Below are 5,873 nucleotides of genomic sequence, written 5' to 3'. Positions count from 1 at the left end.
CTTTAAGTACAATAAACATTATGTTATGTTATGTTATCATTAATATTAAGTTTGATCAAGATATGTCAACCCTAACTAAATTTGTTCAGTCTCAACTGTTTTCGTGTTTGAGTAACAGTGACCTTGACCCTAGGGCCCTATTCACAATCTCATGAAAGGTCTCCATAAACTCTTCCTATGAACCAAGCTTGGTCAAGATATGTGAACCCTAACTAAAGTTATTCAGTTTCAACCATTGTACTCTTTTTAGTAACAGTGACCTTGACCCTAGAAGCCCTATACGCAATCCATTGAAAGGTTTCTATAAACACTTCATATATACCAGGTTGAGTCAAGATATGTGAAGCCTAACTAAAGTTATTCAGTTTCAACCATTCTTCTATTTTGAATAACAGTGAATCTCTTGTCTACTACTCATAATACGCATGAATACGTTTCCTCTTTAATCTTGATAATGCTGGTAAGGTATAGTTTCAATATTAAATGTTGCTGCATTCACTTGTGTTTGATTCGGAGTAAGATCAAACTGTTTAAATTGACAGGTCATCAGTAACTTGAAGATAGTAAATTTATCTGTTGTGTAAACAGAAAAAAAACTTTCGAAGTAGCCAGCTACAGTGTTGCCGTAACCAACAACGGCAGTAGCAGAAACCGTTAAGGCAATTGATTAAACTGACGAATAAACTTTCGAAGTAGCCAGCTACAGAGTTGGCGAAACCAACAACAGCAGGAGCAGAAACCGTTAAGGCAATTTATTAAACTGGCGAATAAACTTCAGAAGTAGCCAGTTATTTGACGTTTAAAACTTCATGATGAAGTTTTCAGAATTGGTTGAAACATTTACCCCGATGTAACTTTTAGACTCCTTTCATGCTTATGTATTTAGTATAGAAGTCATAAAAAAATGATGTCATTTTTTACTCTATGCAAGAATCGCAACGCTTATTCAAATTTCCTCATGCTATTATTTCAAAAGTTCAAAGTAACTTCAGCAAACCAATGACGTCTGTCGCAATAATCTGTTTTAGTTTTAAGCTAATGTATAATAAAAAGCTATTCTAAATTCAGTAAGGTATTCATTTGGTTAAGAATTTGTGTTTGATTTTTTTTATAGGAAAACCATACTGTAATAGTACAAGACATTAAATAAATATTTGATTACGATTTTCACATGTTTTAAGATGGGATTACCTGATATAGCAATTTTAATGAGGGTATGGTTTGTTGGTGGTGTGGTACCAAATGCGAAATAATATTACAAATCATTTGACCTCATGTGTCACATTCAATTACAATTATACAATGGAAACTTAAGGGATACGCCCTGACGAAGACCCTGCTTAAACACACACGGATAAGGCGTAACAGCCACTGAATGAGTCAATAATTCGAATAAGTTCAATGAATACTATTAATTGTATATGACCAGAGGCTTTCTCCTCACCTACCTTGATTTATATTTATGTACCAATGCTTTGAGGCTGAGTATATGTTATGTTACTGATTTATTTTGTACATGTTTTTAGAGGTTTATGAAATATCAATTTTCTGAAGTTTATCATGACATATAGTAAACCGGTAAGTAAGAGGTGTATACAGAACGTTGAATCAAGTATTGAACATATCATTGAAAAGATCACCTACGCCTTGCAGTAATATATTTTCGTTATATTTGAGCATACAAAGGTATAAGGTCTTAAAACAATAAGTACATGTATTGAAGGTTTGTTAAAATTCACCCACTTTAGTTATCCTTACCAATATTTAAACCCATTCGCACAATTTCATATACTTGTATTTGGTAGCATTATTTCTGGTTAGAGAATAGATATTTTTTATTTTTTTCATAATCAAACTCACAAAAACCTCCTTTATCATCGAAATGTAAATGTTTGTCTTTAGTCGCTTCAAAATGATTCAAACAGAACAAAAGAAAAAAAATTCATTTACCAAATGTATTCCTGCCTACCGTTTAGATTTAAACTGAAAGTCTTCCCTCACGTTTTCATACAAAAACAACAACTGATTATTTCATCAGCAATAGGAAAAAAAGAAAATAATATACGATGTTATTAAAGGCACATATAGACGATTCTTATGTCTTAAATTAGACCGCCGCCATTTTGTTATCACGTGACCGTCCGCCATTACAGAAGTGAAAGTTCCTGATAGTGTGCAAGAACGCTCACACGCCATTTGATTTTTAAAATTGAGACCAAAAATGACCTCCGAGAAGCAGCTACGTAAGTTGTTTTATTGGAACACTTTTTCTGAATGTAATTGTAATAAATAGTAGACCGTATAGTTGTAACTGGCCTGTAAAAAGACAATTAAATACTGCCGTATTGCCCTAAAAAAACAAAATGGCGGACTTCGTTTAACAAATTATGTTTATCTTTTTAGAGGATTATTCGTGTAATTAAAGTAAGAATCTTTTTTGGTTTTTAAATAAACATTTATAAAATGTTGTATAAAATGCTTTCTTGACTGAAATAAACAATGACAATAGCCGTTAAACTTGCTAGAGTACATGCAATGTTGACCTGTTGACTGCCAAGAGATTTGACAGGTGTAAGAATTTTTTGTAAATAGCCTTGGGCTTTTAACTTATACACTCGGTTGTAATAATAAATACTTCCAACTCTTTTGCAAATGAATGTTTTCCAAAAAGAGGATTTCTGTATGCATTACTTATTACAGGGCTGCCATCCGATGACGTGAAGTGGGAAAAGAACAAAAGCAATGCCTGGCCTAAACTGATGTACGAGGATCTTGTTGACTATTTGATACATGCAAAAGCATATGATGGAAAGGCCATGAAATCCTTCAGGTCGTTGTATGGATATAACTGTACAAAATGTGGTCCATTGATTGTGAGGGTGTGACTTACATAAAGGCCAAAATTTCGCCGAGTCAGCCAGGCGTTGGGCGCAAGGATTACAACTCATGGATTGCGGTTTCTAGTGAAAATACTGTTGAGACTGGCCATTGTACTTGTCCAGCTGGCAATGCCCGATCGTGTAGTCACATATCAGCATTTATTTATGCAATTACACTGGCGTGGGCGAATGGTGTAGGTGGGGAAACATGTACAGACAAACAGCGGGCTTGGGGTTAAGGAGCAGCGAAAGTACGGTCACATGACACCATTTCAGATATGGTGTTTGACCAAAACCACAGAAAATCAGAACAGCTGTGTCTGGACAGACAGTAGAAAATTGAGATTAACCAGCAGCAAAGTGAATGATTTGCCAAAGACTAAAAGAGCTAATCCTAATAAATTTGTGACTAACCAAATTTATCCTAGGTTTAAGGGATGATTTGCTACACGTCATGGACAGAAATACGAACCAGTTGCACGAGCCTGGTATGAAAGTGTTTCTGGTCACAAGGTTAGAAAATCTGGGATTGTTGTTAGTTTAACGGAGCCATATATTGCCGCCAGCCCAGACGGTATTATAGATAAAAGAACAATTGTGGAAATAAAATGTCCAACACGCCCGCTAGAAGACCTCATATCATCAGGAAAATATGATGTTCTACTCGAAGATGGTCAGCCGAAATTGAGCCCCAAGGGAAAAAATGGCTATTATTGCCAAGTACAAGTTGCAATGTTCTGCACTGAGTCAACTTTGTGCAAGTTTGTTGTGTGGACAGCTGAAAAGCAGTGTGTTGTGGATGTTCCATACTGTAAAGACTTTATAAAGGGCATTCTTCCTAGAATTCGTGACTTTTACTTTAAGCACCTCCTTGTTAGACTAACAGATGAGTTCCAGGCAAGTCGTCTGAAAATTTCCCCGGAATACAAATCCTTGTGCCGTTAATTCCATACCAAATTTAAGGACTTGAGACTAAAGGAAATTTCCTGGAAGAAGATTATTAAATCTGAATGTGATTTTATGTGTACCCTAAAATGTAATGGAAATTTCTGTGAGAAATGCACACACTTATGTATTCTTAAGATTGTTATTTATTTGTTAAAACTTAGATATTGTTATTCATATAATTATATGTAAAAATTATTACTGTAATACATTATTATAATCATCATAAAATTAAAGGAGTAAACTCAGATTATTGTCTTTGAAATCTTTTTCAAACTTTAAAGGGACTCGCTCACTCTTTCAAACTTTAAAGGGACAAGCATATGTATATACTTAATACATATCTTAATAGTTCAAAGGTCATGGACACTACTTGAAAAGCTTATTGTACAGTACTTAATGGATAGACACAATACTTCTCCCATATACAATTGGCATTTGCATCACCATCTACTAGTCTTGTTTTTTGCCACTGTGGGCTTATACAGAAAAGAGATAATAGACAATATATTTTCTTCTTTTTATGTGCCATATTTAATATGAAATTCATTTTAAGACATGCATAGTGTGATTAATGAATGAAATAGCAAAAACAACCATTTGGCTATTAAATTTAAGATCCAAACCATTGGACAATTACCAAGAGGTAATTTCTTTGCATACAGTATGCAATAAACATAATACTGTATACAATAAACAATAAATTGTATACAATAAACAACATAAACGGCTGTGAATTTAATTAAACTACATGTATACAAAGATCTTTGTTTATGTCTAGTCAACAACACCATCCCTTGATAACGAATCTCTCATGTTGCACCAAGCTGCAACTACACGAACAGTTATATCTGCATTATGTAATGTTTTTATACTGTATTTAGTGTTCAACAGTCTAAAAGACTTCATTCGCATGATAGCGCACTCAACATGAATTCTTTCAGCCGCAATCCTTCTAGAGTCAATGGTCTCCTGTTCGGATAGCTGCGACCGGCCCTTCATAAATGCAGGAATATTCAGTTTGACTCGACGGCTACACACATCCTCACCTATTGTGAAACCACGATCAGCCATTACTTCATCCCCAGGCAGCAAATAGTCCAAAAATCCACAATTTTTAGTGATGAAATTGTCACTTGCCCGTCCACCATACAATGGTGAGATGTACATTATAAATCCACTTGGAGCTATCGCAATCAAAAACTTGGCAGTGTTATAACTTTTATATGTACTCCAAGTCTGAGCCCTTGCTTTTAATGATAATGGTCTTTGAATAAAAATTTCAGAACAGTCTATTATGCAGGTTGTCTTTGGAAATGATGTTTTGAAGGAATTTGGTAATGTTCTTGGAATAGTATCTCTTGGCAACCATACTACAGAATGTGACAGATGTTGGGACATTACATTGATCCATGACTTAATAACATTGCTCATGCAGTGGAATTTGAACGGTACAAGACATGGACAGTCTTTGCCATTTACATCATTATGAAACTGGCAGGTGGAATTTTCCCAGTCGTAAAGTTTCTTCTTGTTATTGCTACAATTAACCATAACACACTGCCTTCCACCACCTCGTTTATATGGCATAATTGTCCGATATTTTATCGATTCGAGATATTTTGACAGATTATTGGTTTTTCACTTCCGTAATGGCGGACAAGTAAATTTTAGAGTATTTGACAGGGGAGATAATTCGTACTGTACTATTAAATAGAATCGTCTATACACTAAAAATCTTTAGCCAACTACAGGCAGTCGAATGATACACTTTGTTAAGTCAACATGCTCTAACACAATACCTGTACGCTTCTGTGTTTGACAATTTGCAATGTGGTCATCACCATTGGACAATGTCCTGTATACGACGAAATTGTGATAACGAGCAGATTTAATAATGAGGTTTTAAAAGAAATTGTGGAAAATGCAACAATATCGGCCAAAGTTTCTTGATATGTCATGGTTATTTATGATATGAAGTAATTGTATGTTTTAGATGTATAGAAATTTCACATTGCCATTGATCAATTTATTATAACCTTTGTAATT

General features: G+C 34.5%; 1 pseudogene; it reads left to right on the top strand.

Annotated features, from left to right (window-relative positions):
• Positions 1–2,904: 2,904 nt before the first annotated feature.
• On the top strand, positions 2,905–3,836 carry LOC128216886 (uncharacterized; annotated as a pseudogene).
• Positions 3,837–5,873: the final 2,037 nt, after the last annotated feature.

This window comes from Mya arenaria, chromosome 14 (genome assembly GCF_026914265.1).
Source record: "Mya arenaria isolate MELC-2E11 chromosome 14, ASM2691426v1".
NCBI lineage: Eukaryota > Metazoa > Mollusca > Bivalvia > Myida > Myidae > Mya > Mya arenaria.
The sequence above is the reverse complement of the archived record's forward strand: the minus strand, read 5'-3'. Positions and strand labels throughout refer to the sequence as shown.